This window comes from Chlorocebus sabaeus, chromosome 13 (genome assembly GCF_047675955.1).
Source record: "Chlorocebus sabaeus isolate Y175 chromosome 13, mChlSab1.0.hap1, whole genome shotgun sequence".
Lineage (NCBI taxonomy): Eukaryota > Metazoa > Chordata > Mammalia > Primates > Cercopithecidae > Chlorocebus > Chlorocebus sabaeus.
This window is the reverse complement of record NC_132916.1, coordinates 4,633,622-4,654,681: the sequence shown is the minus strand read 5'-3', so window position 1 is coordinate 4,654,681 and position 21,060 is coordinate 4,633,622.

Sequence of the window (21,060 nt, the reverse complement as noted above, 5' to 3'; positions counted from 1 at the left end):
AGAAATTTCTAAATGCATTTATAAGGTACTATGCAGTACTGTCAAACTGAGGATATTTATTAAAATCATAAATATGTAAGTTTGTGAAAGCTAAAAATTTCAATCACCAAGCACTTTTTCTCACAAATTTTTCTAAGAAAAACATCTGAGGCTGAAATAACCAGAATCACATGTATTTCCAAATTTTGTAAACATCTCCAATTTCCTGAATTTCTTCTCCTCTAATATTTGAGAACCAACTCTTTATGAGAACACAAGAAAATGCTGAATATGGCAGGCATGCACATGGTCTCAGCTTACAGAAGTTAACCTGAGTATTATATATTTCAGTACCATATGGCAATAACTAGCATAACAAATATTACACATTCTACGATTTCAGCATTTGCACATGTAAAGGGATCAGAACTAACTATTGAAGCTCTTGGGAAACTCTTGGCTATTGAGTAATTTATTGCACTGAAAGCATCCACACAGCCAAGAACAATTTACTGAACCAGAAATCCAGAGGCTGTTTATAAAAATTTATTATAACTTCTGACGACAATAGATACATTTTAAAGGCTTTTTTGGTCATTTGGCTCACAGTTTCGGTGGTGTGCAAAGCAAAAAACATACCACCACAGTTGGATTTTTGGTTAGGTAGAAGACCCGACTTTTTCTGTGTCAGCATAGATATGGATGTAGTGTGGAATTTCCCTGGGATAGTCTAGGTGGAGCTGCTACAAGATGTGGCAGAGTGATAGACAAGAAGCCAACAGCTGCCATTAGTAGTGGAAAAAGGAAACTCTCAACTCTTAGTTATGCGAGAAATAGATCATGTGTAAACTACATTCAGCAAAAACTATGATCACTCAATCAGTCATGCTACTGTGATGGGATGCGCTTGGGGTGTTGCTTTTCTGACCAGAAACCTCTGTGACTGGTGGCACTTTTGCCTGAGTTTTGCTGAGGCCCACTGGGCTCATCCCACCCACTTGGCCTGTCAGGCTGTGCTCAGCTCACACTACCAGCCTTGCCCACACTTCCCAAGGGCAAGCCAGGCATGGAGCAGTGAAGGGTATGTGAGCAAGCAAGCACGGGGTCTGGCCACTGTGCACAGTCAGGCACTCTGGCTATTGCAGCAGAGTGGGCAGCTCCAGGTGCTGGCATGGGTTCCAGTTCTCTGCAAGGCTGTAGCTGGACTAGGTGCACCACAAGCAACTTCCACAGGTGCCACTAGGGAATGCGGTGGTGCCCAGAAGCCTGGAGACTCCAGGAACAACAGGGCAGAGGGCGTCACAGCCATGGTTTAGGGAGCTTCCAGGTCTGGGCTCCCTGAAGGGCCACAGCTCTTCTCTCCTTTTCTTCACCCTCAACATGGTGAGCAAGGGGTGTGTTTCAGCCCTGTTTGTGTTATAGCTCTTTCAACTCTGCCATTCAGCAGGTCCCAAGTTCTTGTCCTGCACCCAGGAAGAATTAGGTATGCAGACAAGTGGAAGGTGAGCAAGGTGAAGAAGGGCTTTACTGAGTGACAGAATAGCTCAGAGGAAATCCTGGAGAGGGTAGCTCCTCTCTGCAGCTGGTCATTCTGATGTCTGCTCAGTTGTGGCTGAGCCTGGGGCTTCTATGGGCCTCACAGGGGTGGAAGTGCTTGTTGATTGGTCCATGGGCAGCCATGGGCAGTGCAGAAAAAGCAGCACAAGTTCCCACTCCAGTCTGCAGGACCAGCAGCCTAGCCCACAGCCTTCAGTCTCTCCCTGGCCTGAAGGTGGAGCTTCACCAGGGACCCGCCCCCTTCTACCCAAGAACTTGTCTGCCTCTTGCTGCCTTTCATGGCACCCAGGCTGTAGGTGCCAAGGGGTGCCTGCAGGTCAGTGCCAAGCTGCCCTTCACACCCCCTCAGCTTCCCTCCTATGCTCACTGGCACCCAGAACGCCAAGGGAGCTGAGGAGGCATGGGGCTGGCTCTGTGGAGCCAGAGGCCCGAGTCTGCAGCCAGGATTTGGGTGGCTGCAGCTGCACCCAGGAATCTCCTGCCCCACCAACTTGGAAAGGGTGGGGCTCCCGCTTGTCTCTGGATCCTGCCGGCTCTACAGAGTGTGCAGCCCTGGCCATGCCTCTCTGCCACAGCCAGTGTGATGGTGGCAGCTGCTCAAGACCAGCTGCCACTGCTCGAGGCAGGCCACCACTGCCATCACTACAATATTTGTTATGCAATAATTATGAGCCAAGCATTTAGGCTGAGAGGTGAGGAATGAAAACAGGGAGCACAGGAGAAGGAGTACCTGTCTATCTTTCTTAAAGTTACAAAAACTTCACAAAGGTTATCCACCGTCTTTGAACTGTTACCTGAAAAGCAATTAAACATTTCTAGGTAGCCAACTAAGAAGAGAACGTCTCTGGCACAAATGTGATTTTTAAAGCATGCCCTAGGACTGTTGAAGACATTAAATGGTTAATAGGCAATGAACATGTATAATAAAGCATTTGCCATGTCTAAGAAATTACACAAGAAGTTATAAGAACAAAATGACAAAGACAAGACACATATATCATTGGAAATGACTAATAGGAATTTAAGGACATGAGACAACAGGAGAGAAAACATAAGATAAAAGTGAGAGTGCAGCCAGTGCTCAAAATATGTATCATAAAAATATATATCATACAAATATATACACAAATATATATCATAAAAACATATCATAAAAATATATATCATGCAAATATATATCATAAAAACATATATCATAAAATATATCATACAAATATATAACATACAAATACATATCATAAAAACATATCATAAAATATATATCATAAAAATACATATCATACATATATATCATAAAAATACATATCACACAAATATATATCATACAAATACATAACATACAAATATATATCATAAAAACATCATAAAATATATATCATAAAAACATATCATAAAAGCATATATCATAAAACTTATATCACACAAATATATATCATACTAATATATATCATACAAATATATCATAAAAATATATATCATACAAATATATATCATAAAAATATATATCATAAAAGCATATATCATAAAAATACATATCATACAAATATATATCATAAAAATATATATCATAAAAGCATATATCATAAAAATATATATCACACAAATATATATCCTACAAATATATAACATACAAATAGATATCATACAACTATATCATAAAAATATATATCATACAAATATATATCATACAAATACATATCATACAAATATATATCATAAAAGCATATATCATAAATATATATCACACAAATATATATCATACAAATAAGTATCATATGTTTCTGAACACTTGGGAACTGGGCACTGCACTTGCAACCAGCCAAAGATAAGAGGAAAAACAATCTATTGCCCAACTGGCAATGCAAAAAAAAAAATAAATAAAAAATTTAAAAAAACTAGTTTTCCAGAGAAGCACAGATTAATTTAACTAAGCCCTGACATATATTTCTCCAGAACACAGAGATGATTCCCTGTGGCATAGTAAACAAGGTACATAACAACATCAGCACTGTAAGAAAACCTTGTATGGAAAATGGTGCCCTTTACTGTCAATTTAAGGCACAACAACCAAAACACATTTTAGTGAATTAAATTCTATTTGGGGTCAAATTAATGCAACCCAAGGCATTTCTCTTTCCCAGGAAGGAGTTCAGAGGCAGTATCTAAAGACAGATTCAAAGTTTTCCTCAGAAAGTAATTCTGGATTGATTACAACACAGAGAATGGCCAAGGTGATTTTAGCTTCGTAAACTAGACAATCCCATAAAGCCTAGTTTGGGTTCCAAGACCAGCTAGAATGGAGATTTGGTTCAAGGTTGCTCGCACTGGGCCTTCCTACCAGACCAACAAATGAGCAGTGCAGAGAAAGTGTGACTGGCCAAGAATACAACTGTGTGGATAAGTGCATTCCTAAGCCCTCTTTAGTTGCTCACTAAGAAGCAACTGAAGTTTGACACCATGTAAAGAGGAGTGGCTAGGCTGCTGGAGAGACCACGTGGAGAAAGAAAATATTTGGCCAGCCGTCAGCAATGACAGCCATTCCAACAGAAGCACCAAATATGTGGGTGAAGTCATCTCGCAACCACATGAGTAACACCAAGTGAAGTGAACAGAACTGCCCAGCTGAGCACCATCCATACCACAGAACAGTAAGGGACCAATGGCTATTGCTTTCAGCACTGAGTTATGGGCTAGTTTGCCAAATAACATTACGTTACTAACATAGCTCCACACTTGGGAAAAATTTAAAACACATGCATTCAAATACCTTGTAAGGCCCCCCTCCAAAGTCCATAAAAAGCAATAAAACATCTCACACGGAGCATCATTTCTTCCTGATTGACTAAATAAATCAAAGGATTATATAGGCTATTACCTCTCAATTGGTTAAATGCCAAAGAACATCATGGCTATTTATGGCTAACAGGATCAAAAAGTGCTTCCAACAACTGTACAAAACGTCCCCAACAAAAGATATACATCCACCAAAAATGAGAGTCTTGATTTTGAAAAAATTGCTCTTAATTCCTTCTCCTGGGTTTTGGGTAGAGCCCCTAAATAAATCAAAAAGCTAGAAGTGCGGGTGGAAGAGAGTATGGGAAGAGAAGTTCTGTCTAGGTGTAAAAATCGTCATAAACAAGGCCTAGAGGTGCCTGGAAGTGTCCATGCTCCAGGACAATGTAGCCTTGTGGAGGACAGAGTAACAGTGCTGGAGGCATGGTTGGAACTTTGACAGAGAACAACACCTCTGTGGCTGTTTCTAGGGCCACTGTAACAAAGAACCACAACCTGAATGACTTGAACAAGAGACATGTATTATCTCACTGCTCTAGAGGCCGGAAGTTCAAAATCAAGGTGTCCACAGGGTCATGCTCTCTCTGAAGGCTCCAGGGGAGGATCCTTCCTGCCTCTTCCAGCTTCTGGTATTGCTGGAAATCCTTGGTGATTCTTGGTATGTGGCTGCACCTCTCCAATCTCTGCCCCCACTGCCAAATGTGCTCTCCCGGTATGTTTCTGTGTCTTCCCCCGGGTTGCCCCTCTTTATGTCTGTGTCTCATCTCCCTCTTCTTACAAGGACACCAGTCACTGGATCAGGACCCACCCTAATCCAGTATGACCTCACCATATCTTGACTGATTACACCTCAAAAACCCTATTTCAAATAAGGTCTCATTCTAAGGGTCGTGGTGAACATGAATTTTCGGGGGATATTTTTTGAAACCAGTACAACCTTCAATTGCAAGTGAAGGTGCTTGGACTTTTTGAGCGTACAACCACCCCATTGGAGCCTGAGAGTTCAGTGAATTGCTGCAATGGAGAGGACCATGTCAGGACCTTATATGAATCAAGGGATGACCCTGACCTTCCTTTCATGATCAGAGACATTTAAGGTTTGCTGTCTGACTCTCTTGTGTGAAATTTTCTCCCTAACTACAATGTTCCTGAAGGGCTGTGACCTACATTTTTTTGGTCAATGTATTATACAATAAGTATTTTTTGACATGAAACATTTTGAGAGGAGTGAAAGGAAACCAGGAATAGAACAACATGTATTGAGTCCCCACTGTTGAGCATGATTCATACATTATCTCATTAGGTATCATTAGGCTCCTCTCAAAGAGGAGAAAATGGATGAATACAGAAGCTTTGAGGCTGCCGCAGGTCATGCACAAATACACGGTTTGAATGTTTAACGTGCCTTTAGGGGACTCAGCACGTGCACCATAACCGTATTTAACAAATAAGACTCCAAAGTGCTGTGGAAGGGATCAATGGGGCCACAGGCTATGAATTTGATCTCTTTTAGAGTATTTCGAAAAAAGCTAGTAGATGCTGGATTTCCTTTCCTTTCCAATTATTTTTGGTTACTAGATTGTGCTTCTACAAATGCAAGTGGCCCACATGGGCACCAGAATTAAAAAGTTATGAACATAAAATATAGACACGTTAAAATTCTGTAAGAAAAGACTATTTGGTAGAAATTTGTACGTTTTATCCTTCCTCATATTTTTCTGAATTTTTAAATGAACATTTTTACTTCTATAACAAAAAAAATCAAAAATAAAAATTAGGAAGAAGAATTTTGACGTTGGCATTTTAGGCCAGGACTTGAACACTGACTTCACATTGACCGGCTAAGTGACTTGCATGACGTCACTATCATCTTGGCCCATATCTATAAAAACAGATGAAAATATCATCTAATTGTCAAGACTGTTGAGACTCAAATTAGGTCTTGAAGTTTCAAGTGCCTCATATGGAGTAAAAGACATCACATGTGGCACGCATGCATGGAGCTACCACATCCTTTCTCTTCCTGAGCAGCGAAGTCAGCTGCCAGTAGATGTGACCACAGCTCAGTAGTGTCCAAGATGCTTCTTGCACACCCAGATGCAGCACTGTCTACAGCCAACGCCTCCTTTATAAGTCAGTCTCCCACTACAGTATTAGTCGTTATAAGCAGACTGCATATTCATCCTATGCCAACATCTCCCAGCATGTGGTAGGGCTCAATACATTTTGAACTCATAAACAAATTAATATTACTCAACAACATGGTCTTATAATTTTAAGAAACATGAAAATTTTAGAAGCATAGACCTTTTCTTTAACACTATTTTACAGTTTGGAATCCTAACAATGCATTTAAAATGCAGCCTTCTAAATCTGGGGAGGAAAGTGTCACAGGACTGATATCTCTGACCTACAAGGATCAAGATAGTTAAATAGCAAAACAAGAGGAAAATATAGAAAAACAATATGTGAAGACATGAAAGGAAGAAAAATTAACTTTTGGCTAGCTCCTCTACCTGGAGACAGTCTGGGGTCCTGAAACATACATACTATGGGAACCCCATGCTTCAATTATCTTGGAAAACATCAAAAGTTTCCTTCATGCCACATTGTCATAAGTGGAGTTTGCAGTGTGGATTGTTCGTTTTTAAACAGCCCCGTAAGTCAATGTCCATACTGCATAGTTTGCTGAAACTTACACACGTGTTTAGAGCAATGGACAGCACAGATGTTAAGGCACCAACTAAAAATGAAGCCATGGCAAATGCACCAAACAGGTTCCTTAGGCTTAGAATTCTTCACCAAGTAGTTACATTACTTGCTTGAATTATATTTTTAAATTCTGTATAAGTTAATCTCTAAAATAGTAAAGATTAATATAAGGATTTCACATTTTCAGAGCGCCACCATGGCAAAGAGTCCTGCTACTTGCATCCTTACAAAAGTGCATGAGTTTCCACCGGGCACCGTGGCTCACACCTGTAATCCCAGCACTTTGGGAGGCTGAGGCAAGTGGATCACCTAAGGTCAGGAGTTCGAGACCAGCCTGGCCAACATGGCAAAACCCCATCTCTACTAAAAATACAAAAATTTGTTGCGGGTGGTGGCAGGCGCCTGTAATCCTAGCTACTCGGAGGCTGAGGCATGAGAATCACTTGAACCCAGGAGGTGGAGGTTGCAATGAGCCAAGATCATGTCACTGCACTCCAGCCTGGGGGATAGAGGAAGACTCTGTCACCAAAAAAAAATTAAAAAATTAAAAATTAAAATGCATGAGTTTGCTGTGCAGAAGCCTTATAGTTTGATATCATCCCATTTGCTTACTTTTGCTTTTGTTGACAGTGCTTTTGATGTCTTATTCATAAAATATTTCCCCAGTCCAATGACCTAAAGCATTTCACCTATGTATTCTTCCAGTGGTTTTAGTTTCAGGTCTTATGTTTAGGCCTTTGATCCATTTTGAGTGAGTTTTCGTACAGGGTGAGAGGTGGGTGTCTGGTTTCATTCTCCTGCATGTGGGTATATAGGTTTCCCAGGCCTTTAATGAAAAGACTGTCCTTTCCTCAATGAGTGTTCTTGGCACCTTTGTCAAAAATCAGTTGGCTATAGATACATGGATTAACTTCTGGGTTCTCTATTCTGTTCCATTGGTCTATGTGTCTGTTTTTAGGCCAGTACCATGCTATTTTGGTTTCTACATCTTTGTAGTGTATTTTGAAGTCAGGTAGTGTGATGCTTCCAGCTTTGTTCTTTTTGCTTAGGATTGCTTTGTCTCTTCAGACTCTTGTGGTTCCATTCAAATTATAGATTTTTTTTCTATTTCTGTGAAGTATGCCATTGTTATTCTGATAAGGATTGCACTAACTTTGTAGATTACTTTTGGTAGTATTGTGTTTTTAATAATATTAATGCCTCCAATTCAAGAGCATGGGATCATGGGATGTCTTTCCATTTGTATCCTTTTGAACTTTTTTCATCAGTGTTTTGTAGTTTTCCTTGTAGAGGTCATTTTCACCTCCTTGGTTAATTTGTTTCTAGGGATTTTATTTTTTACAGCTATTTTAAATAGGATTGCCTTCTTGATTTCTTTTTTTTTTTTTTTTTTTTTTTTTCAGACGGAATCTCATTCTGTCACCCAGGCTGGAGTGCAGTGGCACAATCTCGGCTCACTGCAACCTCCACCTTCTGGGTTCAAGCGATTCTCCTGTCTCAGCCTCTTGAGTAGCTGAGACCACAGGTGCCCACCACCACACACGGCTAATTTTTTTGTATTTTTAGTAGAAACAGGGTTTCACCATGTTGGTCATGATGCTTCTCAATCTCCTGACCTCATGATCCACCCACCTTGGTCTCCCAAAGTGCTGGGATTACAGGCATGAGCCACCACACCCGGCCTTGATTTCTTTTTCAGCTAGCTCGTTGTTCATGTATAGCAACACTTCTGGTTTTTGTATATTCATTTTGCATCCTGCAATCAACAGACTGAAAACATAGCCTACAGTATGGGAGAAAATATTTGCAAATTACAAATCCAACAAGGGTTAATATCCAGAATATACAAGGAGCTCAAGCATCTCAACAGTAATAAAATAATCAATCCAATTTAAAAGTGGGCAAATGAACGGAACAGACATTTCTCAAAAGAAGGCATACAGATAGCCAACAACTATATTTTAAAACGTTCAACATCAGCAATCATCAGGGAAATGCAAATCAAAGCCACAATGAGATATCATCTCAGCCCAGTTAGGATGGCTGTTATCAAAAAGACAAAAAACAAAAAATGCTGGCAAGAATGCGAAGAAAAGAAAACTCTCATACACTATTGATGAAAATGTAAACCAGTACAACCTCTATGGAGAACAGTATGGAGGTTTTTCAACAAACTACAAATAAAACAACCTTATAACCTAGCAATCCCACTACTGGGCATTTACCCAAAGGAAAGAAAAACACTATATTGAAGAGATATCTGCACCCTCGTGTTTATTACAGCACTATTCACAACAGCCAAGATATGGAACCAACCTGGGTATCCATCAACAGACGAATGGATAAAGAAAACGTGGCATATATACACAATGGGATACTATTGAGCTATCACAAAGAATAAAATCCTGTCATTTGGAGCCACATGGATGAGCCTGAAGGGCATTATGTTAAATGAAATAAGCCAGGAACAGAAGGTTAAACACCACATGTTCTCACTCATATGTGGAAGCCAAAAAAGAAAAGTGCATCTCACAGAAGCAAAAAGTAGAACTGAGGATGCTAGAGGCTGGGGAGGGTGGAGGGAGGAAGGATGGGGGAGATTTGTTAAAGGACACAAAATCACAGCTAGACAGGAGGAATAAGTCCAAGTGTTCTATGCCACTGCAGGATGACCAGAGTTAACAAGCATAGCTTCAAATAGCTGGAAGAAGATGTCGAATGTTCCCAACATGAAGAAATGATAAATGTTTGAGATGATGGATATGCCAGTCACCGTGATCTGATCCCTGTACCTTACACATCAAAACGTCACTATGTACCCATGAATATGTACAATTACTATTTGCCAATTAAGAAAATAAAATAGACAAAATTTAAAAAGTGCATGAGTTGCTGTTTCCTATGCATGTATAATACACATGTACATATAAATATACAATATACATATACATGTGCATGTATGTACACAATGTACATACACAGTCGGCCCTCTGTATTCAAAGTTTCCACATCCATGAATCTGACAAACTGCAGATCAAAAAATTAATCAATGAATAATAACAATGCAACAGTAAGAAATAATACCAATTTAAAAAACAATACAACATAAAAACTATTTACATAGCATTTAGATTGTGTTAGCTATTATAAGTAATCTAGAGATTATTTAAAATATACAAGAGGATGTACATAGATTACATGCAAATGCTACACGACTTTGTATCAGGACCTTGAGCACCTGTGGATTTTGGTATCTGCAGGGAGTCCTAGAGCCAATCCCCTGCAGATACTGAAGGATGACTGCACATATACAACATATACATATGTTTGCATGTACATATACATATCCAGTGTAATTGTACATATGCTAGGTAAGTATACATATGCAGATACAGATACATTTATTCTCAGACTTTCAAAGTCAATAAATAGAATTTTGTTTTCAGTCGTGCCACATTCTCTGTACTGAAAGGGAGAATTAGATTTAATACTGCTTAGTAGCATTGGAGTAACACACCATCTGATTTTTTTAAGGTGGTGTTTTTACCTGTATCAAGCATTTTTTAAAAAAAAATCTAACTGCTATTAAACATATAAAATATTCTGCCCTTACATTTTTCAACCATACCCCATATTCATAAATGGCCAGATTCTAGGGCTGACAGGAAAGTGACAGATCATTCAAAACATACACTTTAAAAATAACAAGTGATTCTGCAGACCTGCTGCTTATGAATTAGACAGGCAAGCCACTCATCTTCTATAAATTTGTTTATGCATCTGTAAATGTAGAATAGCAATTGCTGACTTCCAGAATAAGGGTTAGAAACAATAATGAATGTGTGACCAATTTCTAAATTTTAAGGTTATTTACAAACACAGGCGTTTTATTATAAATGCTAGTCCTGGAAAAATTGATGTCATGTTTGTTATGGGAGTTCGATTACCTCAATGTCCTTTCCATGTCCTATCCTAAATCGAAGAGCCTCCAGTAACGTCTTCCCGAACCTTCCATTTTTCTCTTTTTCCTTCTCATCTGCATCTGTTTCTAACAGATGATGAAACCCTTAAATCTCTTTTAAGAATGCTGCTGGGCTGCTTAGCAGGCTCCTCTGACCAATTTTATTGACTGTTGAGACAGATTAGAAAAAAATCTGAGTTTTAGAATCAATATTTTAAAACGCAGTACCTTTCCAAAACTTTGTAAGCTGTCCCATAGCTGTTATGGTGGGTAGGCGGTATGTTTTAAGAGACACAGCCATTAGATTTTTTCATAAATGTAGGTGGAATCTCCACTTGGAAAAGTAAATACCTCCAGCATCCCCCCAAACCAATCATTTCATATAACTGGCTATTTTTACCAGACTCCAAATACATATTCAGGGCCAATTTAGAGGTGGAAACCTGCGATTGTTCAAACCATTTGACCGTTTTTTCTTTAAAGGAGAATGAAGGCAGAGAAAGCTGCTCTGTCCCAAGCGCAGGTGGGATATCACGCTCAGGGCAGGCTCTTTAAGGGGACTCCATGCCTGCAACAGCTGCCAACAGGGAGCATGCAAAACAGGCGATCCAACAGCCACATTTCAGGGAATCGGGCTCACTGGCGGTTTCCAGACTGTTCTGTGCTCTCACATAAAGAAACACAAACCAACTCACTGTGGATTCGAGCCAGTCGAAGATACGCTTCCAAGAGCCAGAGAAAGGCAACGCAGTGATGGTGGGACTTCCAGCGGTGCCGCAGCTGGGCATGTGCTCACTTACCAGCTTGCATGCTGCCTGGGTATTGTTTATGGCAATTGCTTTTCTATGTGAACGCATGATGAGGGTTGATGTACATCTATGTTAACCATATAATCTAATAAAGCAGGAACTGCATTTTATTTAAAAAAATAAAATTAAAGTATTTTAGGGATAAGCTCATGATCTTGGGAGGAAATATATTTTCTCAGTGCCTCAATTTCTTAGTCCATGAAATGGGTGACCAGATACCATGATGTTATAAGGTGTTGTAAGACAGGTAAAAAGTTAAAAATTCAAATTTAATTGGCATACAAATCACCCGAGTCTCTTGTTGAAAAGTAGGTTCTGATTCAGTGGGTCTGGGGTGAGATCAGATATTGTGCATCTTTAACCAGTGCCCTGGTGATGCTGACGCTGTATTCTAGGGACCACACGGTGAGTAGCAGGGAGATAGGGGAGAATGCTATTTCTAGGCAGCATGGCGTTTTAGGCTTCCTAGGGTTGCCTAGTCAGATAAATGGAAGAAAAAGAATTTTACAGTGAAATATAATCCAAATGCCAAAAGGACTATCAAAGTGCATTAAAATATTTTATTAGAAACAAGATAGAACAATGGGAAGGCTTGAGTAATTGTTTCCAGTCTACTTTCAGTATGTTTCCTGATGACCAGCATCCAACTCATTGCTCCTGGCTCAGTTCAGCTAGTGAAGACTAAGCAGAGGGGTGTTACTCACACCTATTTAGATGCTGTGCCCTAGATTGTCGAGCACAGCCCTAATTTTAAAGTTCTGCCTCATCGCTCCTTTTAGCACATTCTATTGGATCATATATCCTTAGTTTTGGTTGGGAAAACGTGGCCACTGTGTTAGTTTAGGCTGTCTCTCTGCTCTAACAGCTATAGTTTCGTTTTATGCTGGCAGGCGTGGAGTTGGGGCTGCACACTGTCCTTCAGGGCCCAGCTCTCTTCTTTCTAGTGGCTCCACCGTTCTCTAGAGTCTCAAGTTTCTTGGGTCCTCTGCATTCGGGTGATGTTTTAGAGACCAGGCCTGGAAGTGGCAGACATCGCCTCGTCTCCTGGTGCGAGCCCAGCCCCACGACTCCCCTAACTGCAGGGCACGGAGAGCCAGCCGTGTTGCCAGGAGTGAAGGAAACACAGCGTTCTCTCTGCCCGGCCGCCCAGTGAGCTCTAGGTGGATTATTAACTCTCTGAACAATGAAGAACACACTGGACTTGAAGAGTGAGTCCCAACAGGGAAGGGAAGGGACGGCAGCGGAACGTGAGCTTGGGGCAGGCTCTAAGCTGGGCCTTGGGACCCATCTCCTGCCCAGGGAAATGGGGTCTTTGGAGGCGGGGTCTTTGGAGAACCCTTAGCTCCCTCAGACCAAATGCATTCCCACCACAGCCGCAAGGCCTCCCAGGAACTGGAGCAGCCCACGAGCGAGGCCCAGGAAGGGGAGTGGAGGACAGTCAGCAGATACAGGGAGTCTCAGGTGCAGCTCAGACCTCAGGAATCTGAAAATTCCCCTAAGGCCATTCCACCCCATCCATGCCTGATGAAAACACGCCGCTTCTTGATGAGGCAGGAATTACCCAGGGCCCAACTACACTGCCCCCAGCAGGGTGGGGGGGGGGATGAGCATGGTTGTGTCTGTGTTGTGTGGGGGGTGTGGTTGTGCGTGGAGGTGTGGTTGTGTGTGGGGTGTATGGTTGTGTGTGGGGTTGTGTGTGGAGTGTGTGATATTGTATGTGGGGAGTGTGGTTGTGTGTGGGATGTGTGGTTCTGTGTGCGGTGTGTGTGATGTGTGTGGTTGTGTAGGGGGTTGTGGTTGTATGCAGGGGGTGTGTCGTGTGCCGGGGTGTGGTTGTGTGTGGAGTGTTTGTCTTGTGTGTGGTTTGTGTGTATGTTGTGAGTGATGGTGTGTGGTTGGGTATGGGATGTGTGTGGTTGTGAGGTGTGCGGTTGTGTGGATGTGTGTGGGTGTGTGTGGTTGTGTGTGTGGGTGTGTGTGGGTGTGTGTGTTGTGTGTGGTTGTGTATGGGGTGTGTGTGGTTGTGTGTGAGGTGTGTGGTTGTGTGGATGTGTGTGGGTGTGTGTGGTTGTGTGTGTGGGTGTGTGTGGTTGTGTGTGTGTTGTGTGTGGTTGTGTATGGGGTGTGTGTGGTTGCGTGTGAGATGTGTGGTTGTGTGGATGTGTGTGGGTGTGTGTAGATGTGTATGGTTGTGTGTGTTGTGTGTGGTTGTGTGTGAGGTGTGTGGTTGTGTGGGTGTGTGTGGGGGTGTGTGGTTGTGTGTGGGTGTGTGTGGTTGCGTGTGTGTGTCCAGGAATGGCAGGAGAGGGTGGTCACAGTTAATGTATGTGTTACACTCACAGAAGACTCTTACCACCAAGGCTCCATTATTTTTCAAACTCTAAATGCAGAAAATGTAGCCATATGGAAAAATTGGTTGATGACAACAAAATGATTTTTTGTTTGTTCATTTGTTTGTTTTATAGTTTGGTAGATCATCTCTACCTGGCCAAGTATTGTTCAAACCGCCTCCTGAGCCTCATCTATGGGCTGCTCTAGCTCCCGGAAGGCCACGTGGCTGGAGTTGGAATGCATGTGGCCCGAGACAGCTAAAGGTTCTCCAGAGAGAATCTTTGTCACAAATGTGTTCCTTTAGCACCAACTTACATGACATGACTTTCAGGTCAAATTCAAGTGACAATGACAGGTCTGTACCTCACACAGGGCTCCCACCATCTGCTTAGGTTTTAAGGTGAAACTGATGCTAATGATGTTTTCAGTCTGTGTGGTTTTGTGTGTCAAACTAAACGCTTGCTCTAAAAAAGTACATGGGCAGGCTAATGATGATTTTGTCTCTGAGTTTGAAAGAATTCAGCCAGTGGATGGAGGGAAGATCCCCACTGTGGAAATTAAATTTATATCCCAAGGAAAGTCAGCCTCTTTTTGGAAAATCTCAGGTAACATCCAAAATTTAGCAAATGGTTTGACCACGAACAGGCACCACATGGAAACCTAGGAGCAGTCAAAAGACCTGGCAGACTCCATCTGAGGTACCTGGCTTTGTTCCTCTGTCACACACAGCTACCCGCCTAGGGGGCCTCCCCCACTCTCTAAAAGCTGAGGGGAAGCACAGACTACCCTGAGAGGTAGCTCTCAGATTTGCATATGTTTGTTTGATAAATATTTGGAATTATCCTTTTTTAATTTGAATGTCTTATCATAACAAAGACAGGCCTAGAAAAAATTGATGGGTCAACAGAGTGGTATAGATTAAAAAGTATCCAGTTGCCCAGTGTACCTTTCGTTTGCCAGAGAAAGAAGAGGGAGGAAAGGGAGGCATGGGGGATGAGAGGAATCCTGAGTACAGATATGTTTTCTAAAGGGCACCCAAAAATGAAGCACACACAACCCTAATCATGGGTTTATGTATAAAGTACCTTAGAATTAAGTCAGAGTCACTGTAGGCTTGGAAAAGTATTCAAGGGGAAATTTAAAATGCATTCACCTCAAACTTTTGTTAGTATATTTGAAGCTATTCCACTTTAAAACTTGCCATACATTCTCATCTCAAATAACCAATCCTGCAGATTGAAGGACTTTCAATCTGCTGAATGTTCTATTTCAGGTCCTCTAGTTTCCACCACAATCTTCCACTGAAGTCTGCAGGAGCTCCTTCAGTCAGTGGCCTAGAAAACAGTATGGATCCAAGTGTGTCTGTCTCTCCTTTACTCTGATCTTTCTCACTCCCATCGCACATGGTAGCAGCAGCCCAACCCCAGTGCACTCTGCTGGGGGAGCCGGGGATGAAGCACAAGCAAGAAAAGGGTGTTTCTCCTCCTTCCCTGCCACCACCGTTGCTGAGAAAACTTGTAGGGATGTACTCATCCCAAATGTTCATAAAATGCTCTCACACTTATAGGGCAGGTCCCTGCATGGAAGATGAGGAAAAAATAGTGGAGTTGAACAAACTGGCTCTGAATCCTGCTTTCCACGTTACGACTTTGGGCAAATTCTTTAACCTCTTTGAAAGTCAGTTTCTTAATTGGTAAAAGGGGCATTATCACAGTTCATTCAGCACTGCATTGAGATTTAGCGAGCTGGTGGTCAACAGCAGATAATCAATTGCATCCATTTATTGTGTCCCACCATGGACACATTCTCAAGGACAGTGGCTCTGTGATCACCCTGGCCCTCCGCTGCATTGGAAATTTCTCTATTTCTTTTTGTTTGTTTGTTTGTTTAGACGAAGTCTCGCTCTGTTGCCCAGGCTGGCATGCAGGGGTGCGATGTCAGCTCAATGCAACCTCCGCCTCCCTGGTTCAAGCAATTCCCCTGCCTCACCCTCCCAAGTAACTGGGATTACAGGCACACGCCAACACGCCCAGCTAATTTTTTTGTATTTTTAGTAGAGACTGGGTTTCACCATGTTGGCCAGCCCGTTCTTGAACTCCTGACCTCAGGCAATCCATCTGCCTTGTCCTCCCAAAGTGCTGGGATTACAGGTATGAGCCACTGCGTCCGGCCAGAAACTTCTCTATTTCTAATGGATGATTCCCATCAAGTCAAGTCAATCTCCAGAATATCTCTGTTTAAAAATCTGTACCTTGATTTTACACCCCATTTCTGTTTTCTTCATAGACAAACTACCTTAGTCCATTTTGCATTGCTATAACAGAATACCACAGACTGCCACAATACTTTAAAAACAAAAGAATTTTACTTCTTACAGTTCTGGAGGCTGGGAAGTCTAAGAGCATGGCACTGGCATCTTGTGAGAGCCTCTTGCTACATCGTAACACGGTAGAGGGCATCACATGGCGAAAGGGGAACAGGGTGACTGTTAGCTCAGGCCTCCCTTCCTTAAAAAGCCACCAATCCCATCATAGGGGCTCCACCCTGATGACCTCATCTAATCCTAATTACCTCCCAAAGGTCCCACCTGCAATCAACACATGAATTTGGAGATTACATTTTCAACACGTGAAATTTGCAAAATACATCCAAACCATAGCACAGCTTTTCAAAGATTTGTCTACAAATGCTGCCTTCATTTTTACCACTGATTTATTTCTCTTCATCCTTTAGTTTAGCTTCCACCCCCCATATGCCGCTTGTCATGCAAAACCTCCATTTTATCAAATTTCTGTCCTGATCTTACCTCAGGTAGCAGGCTTCGTAGCTGAGCCTCCATCCTAAAAACACCATCCTTCCTGGTTTCTGCCATTTGGCTCTATTCTGGGTTTCCTTTCACTGGGTAGTTACTCCTCCTCTGTCTTCTTGGTGAGATTCTCCTCCCCTTTTGAACCCTAAATATGTTGTGATCCCAAGCTTTCTCATTTTTCCTAGGAATTTAATTATCATCTTTATGCCATGAACTCTAATCTTAATCTCTAGCCCAGACTTTCTTCCAAGCTTCAGACTTTTATATCCAACTGATGTGATATCACAGCCATCTCAAACTCAGTATGTCTGAAAAGAAACTCTTTGAAATGTACGGGCGGCACCCAGACTTCTCCTCAGTACATAGGATACCATTCATTCAGTTAACCCTAGGCATCGCACACTAATTCCCGCTTTGTTTTCAGGTTCACATCCAACTCCAAGCAAACCTGGTCAATCAACTTCCTGAATGATCCCAGCCCTCCTCTTGGTTCTGTCTCCAGGTGTCCAGTGTGTCCTCTCATCTTTCAGGGAGATGAATGCCAGCACCCAACAGGCCTTTCTGTACTTACTACTGTGTCTTAGCCCCTTCAGTTAACCTCTTTTTCTTTCCTGAAAACCACTCAATGATTTCTCAAATTTCTTATTATGACCTTTACAAGCCTGCATGTCTTACAGGTTTTTACCTATCTTATCTCTCTAACCTCATCATAATCTACTCTTTCCCTCAACTCACTCACATGACATTTAGTTGGTTCCTAGAATATGCCACATATGCCACATTTTTTTTTAACTGAAGGGTTCTTCATACAAGCTGTTTCCTCTGTCTGGATTTCTCTTATCCAAACAATTTGTATGACTAGCCTTTTTCACACTTTGTGTCCAAGAAAACATCACACTCCATGAAGTTAGTTCCATCTCCCACATCCTATAATGACAGCCTTGTTTGTTTGCTCTAGAGCAAGTTCTGTTAGTGTTGGGCTCAGACTGTCTTGTTTAACATTGTGCCCAGCACTTTGCACTATGCCTGACACATAGTAGGTCCTTAATAAATATTTGAAGAGTAGATGAAAATTATTATATTTAATAATAAAACTTGTACTGTCTACTTCATAGGGCAAGGAAAATCAAACAGAACATGTTATTGGAAAATACTTTGTAATTGTGGTACAATTAAAGTAAAATATATTAACATTTTACCTACTATGCATATATATTGGTACATTTCAATATATGTGATATCTCATCCATAAAGGCCACTTATATATTTTAAAGGAACACATATATATTTTTAAAAATCCTCTTCAGCAAGTTAACTTTAAGTGCTAATACCATTAGTATGGGAGCATGTTTTCATTTATCTAAAATTGTAACTATTTACTTTCTGGCAAGCTGTGTTTTACCAGTTGGAATGCTTTTGTCTGTAAGTAACAAAAAATCTACAATCAGAGCAACAACAATAACAACTTGGCTCAAGCTGACTTAAAGCATAAAATAATAAGGGCCTTTATAGTCTCACATAACAAGAAAGCCAGAGGTAGGTGTACCCCAGGGTTGGTAAACACGGTCCCTCAGAGAGCTCATCTGAGGCTCAGGGTCTCAGATGGACACATCTCTGCACTCTGCTCTCCTTAGACAAAGACTGTCCTTGACTCAGGCTCCTCTGAGCCCACTCTCGGCTGATGGTATAGATGAAGGTGGTGGCAGTGGATATAGGGGAAAGTGGGAGTTTTAAGATATCTTTCGAAGCTTGAAACCAAAAAACTGACTAAAGAATAGGATGACGGGGAAAGGGAATCGGGGTGACCATCTAGTTTGAGAAACTGGGTGTATGGTTGGTGATTCCACTTACTGAGATGGGGAGGAAGCAGTTTGGGAGGAGGAATCAGGAATTCCATCTTAGACAGGTTACATTTGAGTTGCCTGTGAAACGTCCAGTAAGAGGTGTTCCTAAGATGATGTAATAGTCAGACATCATTTCCGAAGAAATATCTGAGTTAGGGATATAATTGGAGTCTTCTCAATTTGCAAATGACATTTATAGCTCTGGAAATGAATGAAGTCATCTAAGGAAAGAGTACTGGTAAAGAATGGAGTGTGATTAAAGAAGGCAGACGATTTCTTTCTTTTTTTAATTTAACTTTTATTTTAAGTTCAGGGGTACATGTGTTATATAGGTAAATTTGTGCCATAGGGGATTTGTTGTACAGATTACTTCCTCACCCAGGTACTAAACCTAGTATCCAACAGTTATTTTTCCTGATCCTTTCCCTCCTTCCACCCTCCACCTTACAATAGGCCCCAGTGTGTGTTGTTCCCTTCCATGTGTCCGTGTGTTCTCATCATTTAGCTCCCTATTACAAGTAAGAACATGCAGTATTTGGTTTTCTCTTCCTGTGTTAGTTTGCTAAGGTTAATGCCCTGCCGCTCCGTGTTCCTGAAAAGGGCATGATCTCATTCTTTTGTATGGCTGCATAGCAGTCTATGGTGTATATACAGCATATTCTCTTTATCCAGTCTACTAATGATTCACAGTTAGGTTGATTCCATAACTTTACTGTTGTGAGTAGTGCTGCAGTGAATATACACATGCATGTGTCTTTACAACAGAATGATTTATATTCCTTTAGATATATACCAGTAATGATATCCAGTAATGGGATCATTTGGTCAAATGGTATTTCTGTTTTTAGATCTTTGAGGAATTGCCACACTATTGTGTCTTCCACAATGGTTGAACTAATTTACACTGCCACCAACAGTGTATATGCATTCCTTTTTTCTCTGTAACCTCGCCAACATCTGTTATTTTTTGACTTTTTAATAATTGCCATTCTGACTAGTGTGAGATAGTATCTCATTGTGGTTTTGATTTGCATTCCTCCAATGATCTGTGATTTGAGCTTTTTCTCATTTGCTTCTTAGCTTCATATATGTCTTCTTTTGAAAAATGGCTGTTCATGTCCTTCGCCTGCTTTTGAATGGTATTGTTTACTTTTTTCTTGTAAATTTGTTTAAGATCCTTACAGATGCGGGATATTAGACCTTTGTAACATGCATAGTTTGCAAAAATTTTCTTCCATTCTGTAGGTTGTCTGTGCACTCTGTTGATCGTTTGTTGTGCAGAAGTGATTTAGTTTAATTAGATTCCATTTGCCAGTTTTTGCTTTTGATGCAATTGCTTTGGTGTCTTTGCCATGAAATCTTTGCTCATTCTTATGTACAGAATGGTAATGCCTAGTTTGTCTTCCAAAGTTTTGATAGTTTTGGGTTTTATGTTTAAGTATTTAATCCGTCTTGAGTTAATTTTTGTATATGGTATAAAGAAGGGATCCAGTTTTAATCTTCTGCATATGGCTAGCCAGTTATCCCAGCACCATTTATTTAATTTTTGTATATGGTGTAAGGAAGGGATTCAGTTTCAGTCTTCTGCGTATGACTAGCCAGTTATCACAGCACTACTTATTGAATAGGGAATCCTTTCCCCATTGCTTGTTTTTGTCAGGTTTGTTGAAGACCAGATGGTTGTAGGTGTGCAACCTTATTTCTCGGTTCTCTATTCTGTTTCGTTGGTCTATCTGTCTGTTTTTGTACCATTACCACGCTGTTTGGGTTACTGTAGCCATGTAGTATAATTTGAAGTCAGGTAACATGATGCGTCTCCCTTTGTTCTTTTTGCTTAGGATTGCCTTGGATATTCGGAGTCTTTTTTGGTTCAAAATGAATTTTAAAATAGTTTTTTTTCTAGTTCCATGAAAAATGTCGGTGTTTAGTATCCTGAAACTTTGCTGAAGTTGTTTATCAGCTGTTGGAGCTTTTGGGCCAAGACTATGGGGGTTTTATAGATAAAGATCATGTCGTCTGCAAACAGGGATAGTTTGGCTTTCTCTCTCCTTTCTGGATGTAATTTACTTCTTTCTCTTGCCTGATTGCCCTGGCCAACACTTCCAATAATATGTTGAATAGGAGTGGTAAAAAAAAAAAGGCATCTTTGCCTTGTGCCAGTTTTCAAGGGGAATGCTTCCAGCTTTTGTCCATTCAGTATGATGTTGGTTGTGGGTCTGTCATAGATGGCTCTTATTATTTTGAGGTATGTTCCTTCAATACCAT